This window comes from Nycticebus coucang, chromosome 1 (genome assembly GCF_027406575.1).
Source record: "Nycticebus coucang isolate mNycCou1 chromosome 1, mNycCou1.pri, whole genome shotgun sequence".
NCBI lineage: Eukaryota > Metazoa > Chordata > Mammalia > Primates > Lorisidae > Nycticebus > Nycticebus coucang.
The window spans coordinates 140,828,731-140,844,041 of NC_069780.1; the positions used below are offsets into that span (position 1 = coordinate 140,828,731).

General features: G+C 39.8%; 1 protein-coding gene across 2 annotated transcripts in view; it reads right to left on the reverse strand.

Moving 5' to 3' along the window:
- MAST4 (microtubule associated serine/threonine kinase family member 4) overlaps positions 1-15,311 on the reverse strand; it is a 442,299-nt gene that overhangs the window by 318,589 nt on the left and 108,399 nt on the right. The window lies entirely within an intron of this gene.

The following is a 15,311-nucleotide window of genomic DNA, read 5'->3' on the forward strand; positions in this document are numbered from 1 at the left end:
ATGCATTTAAATTTTATTGGCTCAAATGGAGAATTAACATTAAGTTTATAATTTAAACCCATGTAAAAAGAGTGGTCTCTCAGCCCTGTTTATGCCTTTATGTATATACTGAGCAAATGGCTCACACAGAAAAGCTGACCGCTTTCCCCATTATTCATCCCATGCCAAACACCTAAACACACAACCCAAGGTACTATATTTTAAAGGAAAATCTGGAATACAGGCCTAAATAGATAGTATAGAGTTTTACTTCTTCATCGTTCAAAGCTGGACAATAAAAAAAGAATTTAATTAGTAAGTACTATCCACAGCAAGCATCAACTCTGAGGATAAAGAGATGAAAGCAAAAGAGAGCTGATCTCGCAAAATCTCTGGGTGTAAAGGCCCTGACAAAGGGGACGGACAACAGAGGCAGCAAAATGACCCTCCAGTACAGGCTAGGATCCCCTCAGCTCTATTAACAGAGGAGGGTGAAAAAAGACCTTCTGCTAGATAAAAATGCCATATCTGTATTATAATACTTAAGAATTTTTTCTTCTAGGAATCCAGCTCTATTATTTTTAAGATATGTATCAACCACGCCCACTTGAATTGCCAACAATCACTGCTTTGGTGTCCACGGGTAATACTTACCTTTAAAAAAGAAAATATTGTAAGTAGCAGATTCCAAGTCAGGATTATGATTTTGTAGTAACTGCCCTGCCAACACGCATTCTTTCTTTGCTCTCTTTGGAAAAAATGCAAGGAAATAGTCTTGAAACTCAACTGACCCAGAAAATGTACCAAAGCTTTAATAGCAGAAACGATATCCACTGACTCACTGAATATTGGGCAAAACAAAAATGAAAATAGAGCACAGCTTCCCAATTCAATGGATTCAAGAGTTTATATATGAGACCCCATTTGGGGGGGAGGAGAATAATGGATTATTTAGTTTGAAAGTTCTCCTTTAAACTTAATGGTTTATCAGAAAGTGACTTCAATGCTTTTTTTCCTCTGTAAAAGAAGTTATATGTAAATAAACAATTATCCACATTAAGATATCTGGAGAACTACCCGCCCTTATTAACCTTCCCTATGGAATGATTACAACTGATTTAAGAGCTCCAATGCACAGTGCCAGGCTCCTACTCATCAGGAAAAATATTAATCTTAGCATTAAATACACAATTATAGTCAATGTGCAAATTAACTAAATCCTGGGCCTGTGGTTTATTGCTCTTCTTCTCACTCCAAGGTGAAAATGTTATCTTTTTTTAATTAGCTAATTGTACCATGAACTCAGCAGGGGGCAGATGTTCATATTCAACCTGGGAGCTGAATCTTAAACTCCCAGCAGGGAGAAGGCTGGCTTAAAGTGAGCTTTCAAAAGAGGTGGGGTTTTTGAAACCTGGCCTCTATTTTATCTTTTATTACCAAGTACAATGAATCTGTGACAATGGTCTGCTTGCGATGAACAAACAAGTCTATGAAATAATCAAGGTATTTACACAGAGATACAGTAATACACCTTAATAAAGAAGCTGGGACGAGCATGGAAGATCAAATTTAATGAACTGCACGTAGAGGGAACTGCAAACAGCAAAGTTTTCTCACATAACTCACATCTTTAATTTTCTATAAAACTGTCACATTGTACTCGATTTTTTTTTTTTGTAGAGACAGAGTCTCACTGTACCGCCCTCGGGTAGAGTGCCGTGGCGTCACACAGCTCACAGCAACCTCCAACTCCTGGGCTCAAGTGATTCTCTTGCCTCAGCCTCCCGAGCAGCTGGGACTACAGGCGCCCGCCACAGCACCCGGCTATTTTTTGGTTGCAGTTTGGCCGGGGCGGGGTTTGAACCCACCACCCTGGGTATATGGGGCCAGCACCCTACTATTTTTTTTTTTAAAAAAGGTTGATGGTTAGTTGCTTCTCTGTCCTCAAGTTAGTTTGGTGATACTGAGACTTTGTGGAAAGGTGCACATAGCTAGCTCCTGGATGGGAACCTTTAGGAAGAATTTAATTCATCAGAAGCTGAACATGCCTGCTTTTTTTTTTTTTTTTTTTTTTACTTCAGGGAGAATGTAACTGAAAAAGATTTATCTTTCCCCTTTCCCAGTCCTGCTACCTATCAGATGCTCTTACACATCCAGGGAAGGTACAAACTATGAATCTGTGTACTTAGCGAAGTACAGCTATAGCCCTTCAATTAGGTAATACTTCATACCCTTTTAGGAAGCAAACAGGGCTCTGTGGTATTGCAGGAAACCAGGGTTTCTATATGACAAACTTGTTCCCATAGTTTTCCATGTTCAAGAAAACATTAAATCCTATCACTCAACATCAAAGGCAAAATCTGCAGCTTCGTTTTCTTCCCCAAATTCTAAGCTCCAAGAATCCATTTCTCCTCTATGACAGCCTTCAGAGTTTGGTATCTGTCATTCCTGACTGAGACATAAGTCTCCTGGTACCATTTACCTTCTGGCTAATGCCATCAACATCAGCAAAGTAACAAACTGGACCTGGGCGGCCCACAGGGTTCTAAACTGAATGGCTTATTTACATATGCAAATAGGGGCTCTTCACAGCAAGGGAGTGGGAGGAGTGGGGTGGATTCCTCACCAGTAGTTTTGTGGAAACAGAGACATATTCTATTGCTTACGTGGATTCAACCCAAATCCTTTTGCTTTGAGAACCATCATTAATAAAAGTAACAGCCTTCAGTTAGGTAAATAAACTCTTGGAGGGTAACAAAAGAAAAGATGACATGTACATGATGTAGAAACTTAATGAGATACATTTCATAGCTAGGCTAAACGCCCTTTACCAAGGCTTCTCCTACTAAGGCATTTGAGAAATTATAAATATGCCATAACGCTACAGATCATATTTTTTTTAAGAAAATTATTGTTCCCCTAACATTACGGATGTGATCGCTTAGTACTTTAGCTTAATTTCCATCATGTAAACCTATTTACAATGCTCTAAGGAAAACAACATATCAGGCGTGAAATAATGGGTGCCCAATGAATTTAGTTGTTGTCATCAGACTATTTATAAAAGCCTAATTCTTTAAATCAGGTATAAGTTACTCTACATCAAAATGAAAGCCACAAGGAAAAATTGAAAATAAGCATATCTATAATTTAGGCATTAGTCTCATTTAAAAAAAAAACAAAAAACTATTAGCCCAGAAATTCTTAACATGAAAAAGAAAAAACCCAGAAAATCACATAGCAGAGTATATAAATGTTTTGAGGCATCATAGACTTCTTCCAAAAAACCTGTTCAAAAAAAAGTTTTAATTGTGAAAAGAATCACATGCATTTTCAGAGAAGAATAAATTTCTCCACTCAATTCCGAGTTTATATTTTAACCCCCCTACTGAAGTTTCTACCACACACTACACTTAAATAGAACAAAGCTATTACCAAAAGGAGCTATTAAAGGGCCCCTGATAAATGTAGGATCCCGGTAAATGTAGGATCATGAAAGGAGAAAACACTCCATGGAAATAAATTCACTGATCGAATTTGTAAAACAGGGAGATTTATTATTAAAATAAGGATCAGAAACCCAAGTGAACATCTAGGAAATGTGCCACTTAGAAAATAAAGCATGTTTCTTTTTTTTTTTTTTTTTTGAGACAGAGCCTCAAGCTATTGCCCTGGGTAGAGTGCCGTGGCATCACAGCTCACAGCAACCTCAAACTCCTGGGCTCAAGCAATTCTTTTGCCTCTGCCTCACAAGTAGCTGGGACTACAGGCGCCTGCCACAACGCCCGGGCTATTTTTTGGGTGTAGTTGTCATTGTTGTTTGGAAGGCCCGGGCTGGATTTGAACCCGCTAGCTCAGGAGTATGTGGCTGGCGCCTTAGCCGCTTGAGCCACAGGCGCTGAGCCAATAAAGCATATTTTCAATTATGACATCCTGGGCTTCTAAGACCTATAGAACTCATCACAAAATAATTTATGAAACCTCCATAATTAATAACCCTGTAAAGAGAAGAGATCAATTTTTCTCATCTCCTCTCAAAGCCAGATTTTTCAAATTAGCTCCACAGGTGCGTCACCAAGTGGAATGTCCCTGTCTGTAAAACTCAGACCTTAAGACAATGGTTTTCTAACCTCTTTCTCTGTACAGTTCATATTCTATGACATAAAACAATATTCATCACTACTACCAGCAATGAACTCTATTTCCTGACCTAGTTCAGTTCCTTTTAAACAAATGCTGGCCTCTATCCACTAAATTGAGATATAACCTGCAGTCAAAAATCACACGAAGAAAGTAGCTCTCAAACTGTGATGAAACAGGGGTCACCCAGAGCAGTGATTTTCAACCCATGTACCATGACAGAATCTTACATGTGCCAGGAAAAATTTTAAAGTTCATTAATTAATTTTTGAAAGACGTTCAAAGCACATATTCCTTTCTTTACTTTTCTTTTTTTTTTTTTTGATCAACGTAATTTAAGTGTGTCATGGAAGTTTAACTATAAGGTTCAAGTGTGCCATGAGATAAAAAGGTTTAAAAATCAGTAACCTAGAAAACTCAAAAAAATGCTGTAGGTTGTGCCCCAAACTTCAGTCATTTATGTATTAATTTTTTCCCATATCTGTGTAGTACCACGTGTACTATTATATATACCACATGTACTGTTATTTTCTTAAAAGTTTTATTTAAAAAGATTCTTTAAAAAAATTAAATAATTTTAAGAGTAGTCTACATAACATCTTGAAATCATGACCTTATAATATGCATTTTGCCTAATGTGTTATTATAACTATATTAAATGCTAAATTACAAACATTTGCGTACTGACTTGTGTCATGGCAGTACCTTAGGAAAAGCCAATGGACGTGAACAGCCCCAGGCTCTGAGGTCTTGGGGTGTGGGGGGGTGGCGCTTACACTAAGCTGGCACCTGACAACTCCAACTGCCTACTCTAAGGTGTTAAATAGGGATTGTACACTTCTATCACCCAATTATTGACATTTGCCCCTCAAATCTGGCCTCCCCTGGGTTCCCATCTCCAGGAAGGAGCTCCCTCATTCACCCTGTCACCCTAACGACCCAGGAATCCACATTGTGGTCTCATTCTGGATCTCAGCATCTGTCTGTCTCCTGCACTCTCCCTCACGAGCCCAACAACTGTCTCCAACCCTGTATCTAACCCCTCAGGCAACCCCATTGGTTTAACTTCATAATACATTTCAAAATCAGTCCCTTCTTACTTCTCTTACCAACTTCATCTAAGCTGTATCGGTTTCCCAGGCTGCAGTAATGGACCCATAAGCTCGTGGCTTCGCCAACAGAAACTGTCCCTCTCCTCATTCTACCAGCAGAGCCACCGAGTCCAGGTGTGGGCAGGACTGGCTCTTCTGGGAGCTCTGAGGCAAGGGTCTGCTCTAGGCCTCTCTCTTTGGCCTCTAGATGGCCATCTTCTCCCAGTGTCTCTTCACATCCTCTTTATTCTTATCTATTTGTGCCCAAATTTCCTTTTTTATAAAGATTATCAGCTATACTGGATCAGGGCCAACACTAATGACTTCCTTTTAAGTTGGCTACCTCTGTAAAGACTCTGTCTCCAGATAAGATCACATTCTGAAGTATCAGGGGCCAGAACATCCACATTTGGGTAGGGGGCACCATTCAACCAGTAGCACCATCCAGCATCTACCCTTTAGCCATAGCCTCCTATCTCTTCTGCTGTCTCCCAAGGGCGAAGCTGCCTAACAAAACACACATCAAGTCACTTTTCTCCAAATCCACCAGTGCTCTCTCTCAAACTGCTCCCAGGGCACACCAAAGTCTTGAGTGGTCCATCTGGGCTCCTGTCTGGATCCTACCATCTCTGCCCTCTTCACTCCACTTCTACCACAGGCGCTTCCTGCTATTCCCGGAGATACCCCAGCACACACCCACACCAACTCCCTTCCCTGGAAAATGGTGCCGGTGATGTCACAAAGCATGCTACTCACTTCACCCATGAATGCCCAGATGCCCCTGCAGTAAAGAAAGACTCCATTGCTCCCCTTACACTCTTCTCCCCCACTTCACAATATTTACTACTCCCTGGTATGATACTGCACACTCCATTAAGTATTAAACTAGATATACCAAATACATAATGTATAGTTACCCGCCATCATCAGCTCAAACATCCCTAGAGTCTCAGTCAGGGTTCCTGCGGGAAACACATGGTACTCCCAGACTGGGCAGGTGAGAAGACCTTGAAGAAGGGACCACTTCTAAAGGAGGAGAGAGCTCCTTCATCATCTTTAGGCCCATTCCAGAGGGACAGGGAGGGAGCTACTTCCAGAACCTGAACAGACAGCTGAGTGGAGAGGGTCAGCTAAGGGTGCCCTTGCTTGTCCAGTAGAGCCTTCAGCCAGCCCAGACAGACAGAGGGACAGGGAGAGAGGAAGGAAGGAAGGAGAAACACACAGAGAGGTGCAAAGTGATCCGCAGGGCAAAGGGAAGCTTCAAGGTGCCTGCACAATCATCGAGCCAAAGTCAGCAGCCACCAAAGGGACCATCTCCCTTCTCCCCTGTCTGCCCAGTCCCAGTTTCTTAACCAGCATATGTTGTTTCACCTTTGAAGTCATTCTATTTTGGAAACACTGTGGCCGCGCCTGTGTGTTTACAGGAGGTGAGGCAAACAGTTTGAGCTAAGAAGCTGCACAGTGCTTTTCTCCTCTCTCACTCCCCAGAAATGCTGAAGGGGCAAACTACATATTATCTGTGAAGCCCACACATCTAATCAGGGAGACTTTCGTCAAGGTTTCACATTACTGTAATTTTTTGTACGTCTACAGTCTCAAACTCCAAAGAAAACCTTGGGATTGGATTCCTGGTGAAATTCTTACTTTGAATTCATATGTGCATCCAACCCTGGTACACTTCAATTAGCCCTTTAAAGTTATTCAACATTAGGAAAGCAGAAACACCGGTCTGCATAGAATCTGCTGAAATTCCATGGAGGAGGCAGCCCTGGGTTGTCAGAGGGATAGAGGGAAGGGAAAAACCTGACTGGCACCATCTTCCCCCTATCGCCGATTGCTGGTAGGCGCCAGCCCAATTCCTTGGCCTTCCTGGACTTCACCATCCACATCTATAACTAGGCATGAGGATGTGATGGTCTGAAATTCCAAGACTCTGTCTGAAAGTGAGCTCAATATTGTAAAGATCAAAAATATCCAGTATACCTTGTTGTATAAATGAGTAAATTCAATTGCTGGACTCATGTCACAGCTCAAATTTCTTGTATCCTTTATAATATGTGTGTTTTGGGAATCACAGTATTGACAATTTAGAAAATGTTTATATTTACTGCTGTTCATGGAGAAATATTTGGGCTTATCAGTCAATGACTCTTTGTTAGAGCATTTTAGAACATTATATATTGATTCAAATTAATGAATTTTATGTCATAGATCAGTTAACATATTTTACCATAGACAGTAAGTTTATGGATATAATTACTGACTTGAGCTCCAAAAACACAGCACAATTATATTGCTACACATATGTCAACCCACTTAAGTCACTTCAATTTAGAAAAAAAAAAAATCTAATGATATCACATGTCACACATTTTTTTGTTTAATGAGGAAATTTGCAAGATACCTAAATTAAGAGAACCAATTTTCCACAGGGAAATCTGGGCGGGGGGGGGGAAATGTAAAAGTAAACCAATTTTCTAAAGGCCAAATAAAATTTTCAACATAGCTCTGAGTTGTACCCAAAGCAAATCATTGCCAGCAAGTAAGATGACTCTGATAATTAGACTTGATTGGGGTTTAAATTAAGCAGGGGCTGCACTAAACTTCTCAAAGCTGTTTTGATTTGTTTCATCTCTTCTAGCTAGCATGAGGAAAATGGCCAGAGTCCCAAAACGGGGAAGCAGCCTGGCGTGGAACACTTTATCTGACCTCGCACGTGGCAGTTAGTGATCACACAGATTCATGGGGGAAACGGGTTAAGGCCCACATACACCCCCCAGTCACTATTAACTGATAAACACCTAATACAATGCTGCCAACCCATAACACAATGGCAACTCTGTCTTCTACCAGGAGCGTAAGCACTATAAATTCTTGGGTCAGGTACACAGAGTATAGGTCACCTTGTCACTCTGTCTTATTAATAAGGTCCTAGGGATGAGAAGTCAGAAACTTTGGATACCTCAAACAAGTACAAATAAAATCATCTTTACATTCAGGTCACATTGACGTAACTTCATGTTTCACTCTTTAACTGAAACCCACTTTTTTCCTTGGAGAATGGAAACAATTGCATTTTGGCTCTCCACAGTGGCCCTATCGCCAGGCTCTGCCCTGGGCAGAGACACAATGGGAGTGGAGGGTAGTCTAGTTGGTGGAGAAGACCCAAAAGACCCACTGAGGGCTACATTCTGGCACTGCGTGCCCAGCAGAGTGGCTGTTTCCCCATCTGTAGCAGCTGCCTCCATAGGGCGGTGGGGTAAACTACGCATACGCCGTGTTCAGCCCAAGCCTGGCACAAGTGAACAGGTAATAAAAGTGAGCCGTAAGTGGTATAGAGGTAGCACTTAGTAACTGCTCATTTATATGGCCTCTAACACTGATCCATTGCCCCTCTAGTTATAAACTCCACATAATTGATTTTGGGAAGATTTAAGCATTTTCTAACTTTTAAACAAATAATAGAGCCTAGACAGGGATGTCAGGCCTGTGTGAGCTCTGGGTCTTGCGGGGACCACTGATGTCTTAGATGTTCTGTCTTTTACCTAGACTGGTCACTTGTAGCAGAAGGATGTAAAAGGTACTTCCAGTTACCAATTAGAAAGCAAAGCTTGGGGGAGCCTCTCTGAAAATAACTGAGCAGTTACTCCAGAGTAGGAGTAAGGAGATGGCCTCAACACCGCACTCTGCGGCCCCCCAGCCCCAGATCCTAACTCCGTCATACACGTGTCTCTGCCCTCCACAGCGCCTGTCCCATGTTGCCAGGGCACTTCCCCTCAGACTATCCCAGACCTCCAGCAGCTCACAGAACAGGAAGGAAGCATGCCTGACAATCAATGAACAAAGTTTTTTTGGTCTTTTTTTTTTTGTTTGTTTTAAGTTAGAAGCTGGGAAGTGACAAGAAGGAAATGCTGAACTGTGGGGAACAGAACAGGGGCAGATGACAGACAGACATAAGCTCAGGAAGCATTTGGAAAGAAAAACAAGAAAGGCCGCTGATGAAAAATGCTCCAGCAAAAACGGAAAAGGTGTTCTTTGCCAAGAAAAATGTGCCAATCTTACGCAGCTGAATGAAATATTTAAAGAAACATTGTAAGATTCTTGTCTTTATCCCGAAATTCTTAATCCTGAAGGAATACTTCATCCTGAAGAACGTTCAAAGGAATAAAGGCTATTCCATGATTTACCACTATGAGCACCACTTCTCTAAATGTGACTCTCTCTCATAGGCAATAAAAAGCCAGGATAGCATTTTTTATCGGCTCATCAGACTGCAGGCAATAATTTGTTCCTTAAAGGACCAAATGTTTTTGTGGATGGATTTATTATTTTTTAAATAGTTAGCATTTATATATAGCAGTTACTGTGCGTTAGGCTCTGCTGTGTACTACATGTATTAACTAACTACTGTAATCTTTGTAATCATCATAACAGACACTGTTATTATGCTCATTTTATAGGTGATAAAATGAAGGTATGAAAAGTTTTAAAATGTGGCTGAGATCACAGAGCTGGTAAGAAGTGGTGCTGGGATTTAAATGCAGTCTCATTAAGTATAAAAAATAATAAGATACATGGAATCATTTGTTTAAGGTGGCACTGATTTATCAGTTTGACTTTTTAAGTTCAGTCCCAGTGATCTTGCATATACCAAGATATTTTGAGGACATACAAATATCTGCTTAAACCAAAATCTGTTGCCCTATTAAAAGTCCAATTCTAAAAGAGTCACAAACAACACGACCTGTAGTCTCAGGCACATCCTGAATTCCAGGATGAAGAGCCCTTGGGCAGCACAGCACTCTCTGCTGCCACTGCTGCTGTCACTTACACTCTGGAGGGTATGAGACGCTCACGGACTGTGCAGCATTTAAATCTTTTATTTTGTGTGATATTACACCCGGTGATAAGTCTTCGCCTGGCTTCCTTTCAAAACAAGAGATTACATTTAATTCAACCCTTAGTATACTTTTCAACTATTTTTGAATTTGATCAAAATGGATGGTAAAATGAAGATGCCCTTTGGAAAATGGTCACATAGTCTAAAGATGTCAATAAATTGAAGAACTAGCCAAGAGAAAATTCTCCAATCCGGTCTTGCTGTTGGAGTGAGGAGGGCTTATGGGAAGAGCACTAGCTTTAGGGAAATAGGGGGGGCAAGAAAGGGTGTGGCTGATGGGGCTGGACAGAGAACCAATGGTCAACAAAGCCGGTGATCTGTGTCTTAAATAAATGTATCACACCACAAAACTGCTACTATTTTAATACTTACATACAGCATGGTATTAAGGAATCCCAAAATACAAAACAACAACAACAACAACAATCCCAGAATGATCATTACCAGTTTGGAGAACATAAAAAAGGTTTTAATGTGTATCTAACAGAGACTATAGAAGGAAAGATTATAGACTATGAGGAAGAGGCAATATTTCATTCTCATACTGTGCAGCAACAAAATAAAAACCAACATAATATTTCTATGATTTAACAAGGTACTAGAAGTCCTCACCAAAGCAGTAATAAAAAGTAAGAAGCAGGGCAGCGCCTGTGGCTCAAAGGAGTAGGGCGCTGGCCCCATATGCTGGAGGTGGTGGGTTCAAACTCAGTCCCAGCCAAAAAAAAAGTAAGAAGCTGGCAGCACCTGTAGCTCAGTGGGTAGGGCACTGGCCACACATACCCAGGCTGGCAGGTTTGAGCCGGCCCAGGCCAGCTAAACAACAATGACAACTGCAACAACAACAACAAAATAGCCTGGTGTTATGGTGTGCACCTATAGTCTCACCTACTTGGGAGGCTGAGGCAAGAGAATCGCTTAAGCCCAAGAGTTTGAGGTTGCTGTGAGCTGTGACACCACGGCATTCTACCTAGGGTGACATAATGAGACTCTGTCTCAAAAAAAAAAAAAATTAAGAAGCAAATAATTGGAAAGCTATTCTATTTGCAGCTAGTAGAATTTCTCTACTAAAATACCATGAGATTGTGCAGATACTATTTTTTGAATTATTAAAACAGCTTGATAGATCTTAGGTGCAAGATCAACATACAAAAATAAACAGTATTTAATACACACCAGCAATAGCCAAGTAGAAAATGTTAAACGAAAAATTATGTAATTCATAATAGCAATAAAAAACTATAGCTTATCTAGAAATACATCAAAGGATGAACAAGAACTACAGAGTGCCAAAAAAATGTACAAACATTTAACAAAGGAAAAAACTAATACTCAAGTCAGATTTGACTTCTGCAATTATAAGAGGTGCTCAACATGGCTTGTATTCATCTTTTCTTATCGCTATATATTGAATTTTACAATTTTAATACTTTTTTCTTTTTAAAAATGTGTATACACTTTGACATCCTCTATATACAGTGAAAATTGTAAAATGGTTTAATGGGCACAAATGAACGCCAAAATTAATGAAAATGTATATCTTATACATGGCTAGAAATACTCCAAATTCCCCATGTTAATTTGACAAGCCATTGCAACTCCAACCAAAATTCCAAGTAGATTTGTTTTGGTGGAATTAAATAAATAATATTTAAAGTTCACTTAGAAGCCTAACTGGCCAAAAATATCCGAATCAATTCTAAATTTAAGAAAATAAGAGACTGTCCTCTTATTATTGTCCTATAGAAATAATAATTTTGTTACTAAACTGAAGTTATTAAATTGTTAGGTTTACTCAAGAATAAAAGGATTAGGTCGATTAGAGAACCCAAAAATAGACCCTGAGACTGATCGGAATGAAAGATCAGAGATGGCATAACAAACATGGAGAAAAGATATATTAATTCAGTAAATGAGGTAGCAAAAAATCACTTTCTGCCTGGAAAAATAAATTCGATTCATACCTCATACCTTAAAAAAAATATAATAAAAGACAAATTTTAAAAAATTTCAATACAACACTTTGAAAGACTTTGGAGAAAAAAAAAGTATGAAATTTTTATGATGTATTGAAAAATATTTATTAAGCAAGTACAGAAAACAAAACTCATAAAAAAGGACTAACAAACTACATTGAAATTTAAGCCTCTATATGACAAAGGACAACATAAATTGTAAAGAAAAGGAGAGGCTGAAATAAGATATTTCTAAGATCTAAAAACACAAATTAATAGAAAAAGGAAAACAATAAAAATAGGCAAAAGATACCATTCAAATTAGAGAAGGTGAACCCCACAATGACTGCTGCACATATAAAAACATACACATCCTCTTTAATTCAGAGTTAAACAATAGAATCATTTCTTCAGACCCATCAGAACAGTGAAAATGAAAAAGCCTCAAGATGTGGGTATGAAAGAAAAAATAGGGATCTGCTGGAAGAAGTATACATTGGTTCAAGAACTTTGACAAGTTTATTGGCAATACCTATTAAGATTAAAATCATGGATACCAGAGAACCCAGCAATTCTGCTTCTTGGCATATGCCCTATCCTTGGAATAAACCTTTCATACAGACAGTGAGAAATCCACACGGATGCCCACTGAAGCAGTATATGTGAGGAAAACAGCCTACAAACACCTACATGGTTATTAATAGTGGAAAGGAGAAATGAAATTATCATACATGCATAAGATGAAATACTAAATCTACACGAATCAATGTAGATGTATCCAAAAACAATTCTGAGTGAAAAAAGTTGCAAAATATATGAGGGGAAATAAAAATAAAGTAGAAATTTGCATATCAAATGTATGATGGTATTTGCTTCTGGGAGGGAGAGTGGAGAAGACAGCAAAGGACTGAGGGATCTTCAGTCATGATGTATTTCTTTTATGTTTTAAGTTTTTTCTTGCAATGTCCAATTGCTTTCACTAAAAATGCTGTCGGGAGAAACATGACAAAAGGTAAACATGTCTTAACTTCAGATGTCATATATAAAGGTATTTCTTCTATTATTCTCTATATTATTTAGCATTTCACAAACTTCAAATTTTTTAAAGGACATTTACTACCTGCTCATGTAACTGTGTAACCGTAATTCTTGTCTAGGTCAATATTTAAAACACGAGGAGAGTCCAATTTAATAAAAAGCACAATCAAAAAGATCTTCCTACAATAATATGGGCATGAGGGCTGTCTTTGGGCAAATGTACCATATTGGAACCAAAATCAGATATAAGTAAAATCAGATTTAACATCAGAAAGGCAATCAGTCAGCTTGTGTCTTCCTGATAAAGGCAACACACAGGAATTTCTAATCTCTTCCTCCAGACAGCATTGACATTGGCTGGCACATGTGAGGGCAACTAGAGCTTCAGAACTTTTTGTTCAAGTGGAAATTGTAAAATAAAACGGGTTAAAATTTTAAGTAACTACTGTATAAAAAGATTTCTCTATTTAAATTCTAAGTGAGCCTAACTACATCTTTGATCTCCCTCATTTTCCCATCCTAGGTCTAAGGTCCTACCTGGCATTGGGCCTTAGTACCTCACTCCACAAATGCAGCAGACACCTCATAGTAAGTGGCCTGTGTTTCATCCCTCAAGGTCCCCTGTCCAATTCTGATTTCAGTGCCAGGTACAGTGGGGACTCCATATAAGTTCAGATTAACCAGGGGACAAGAGCGTCCCATCTCAAGTAGACCATCGTGCATTTTTCTTCTTCTTCCCTTGAGAGCCTGTCAGGCCCAAAAGCAAAGAGGAGAGAATTCCTTTGGGACAGCCATCAGCCAGTTGGACAGGGACAGGAGCTGGTAGCCAATAAATACTCTGGCTGGCCACAGGCGTCAATCAGAGGGTGACTCCAGAGGGCGTTTTTCAGTATGTCTCATGAGGTCAGTGGATTGGCATTCCCACTGCCCAGCACAGCGACCTCACGCTGGTTTTCCTATCTTCCTTCCTCATCCTCCATTCCTGCATCTTGAGAACACCCCCAACTACTTGCTCTAAAATCCTGTCACCAGCTCTGATTTTAGGAGAAACTAATTTAAAAGAACCACCACCACCTGTCCAGCTCTAAATTTATCTTGACTGGCTACAATGGCTCATGCCTCTAGTCCCAGCACTTCAGGAGGCTGAGGTAGAAGAATTGCTTGAGTCCAGGAGTTTGAGACCCCTGGGTAACATAGGGAGACTGGGTCACTACAAAAAATTTTTTTAATTAACTGGGCATGGTGCCATGAGCCCAAGAGACTGAGGCTGCAGTGAGCTATGACTGCACCTTTGCACTCCAGCCTGAGTGATACAGCAAGACCCTATGTCTTAAAAAAAAAAAAAAAAAGGAAAGAAAAGGTATCTTTTCTTATTCATGGATACTATTACTTTCTAAATATTTAAGTGTCAAACAGCATGTACACCCAGAAACAAAAATAAACGGGACAAAATTCCTATCATCAAGGAACTCACAAGCTGGAGAGACAATTCACACACATTTGTAATAAAATGTGATATCACAGTGTGTAAAGGATACAGTGAAAGTGGGGTTGATAGCTTCTGCCTGCAGAGATGGTCCTAGGTCACATCTGCTCCCTTTTTCTTCTTCTTTTTCTTTTTATTGTTAAATCATAGCTGTGTACATTAGATGCGCCATAGATGTGGCCCCGCCCATTACCCTCCCGCCACCAAAACCTCCCCCCTCCCTTCCCCTTCCTTGGCCCTTTCCCCATAGTCTTGTGCTATAGTTGGGTCTTCATTTGAAAGCTATAATCGAGCTTCATAGTAGGGCTGAGTATATTGGATACTTTTTCTTCCATTCCTGAGATACTTTGCTAGGAAGAATATGTTCCAGCTCCATCCATGTAAACATGAAAGAGGTAGTCTCCATCTTTCTTTAAGGATGCATAATATTCCATGGTATACATGTACCACAATTTGCTAGTCCATCGTGGGTCGATGGGCACTTGGGCTTCTTCCATGACTTAGCAATTATGAATTGGGCTGCAATAAACATTCTGGTACAGATGTCTTTGTTATATTGTGACTTTTGGTCTTCTGGGTATAAACCTAGTAAAGGAATTATAGGATCGAATGGCAGGTCTATTTTTAGGTCTCTAAGTATTCTCCAAACATTCTTGCAGAAGGAACATACTAGGCATTCCCAACAGCAGGGTAGAAGTGTGCCCTTTCCTCCACATCCACGCCAA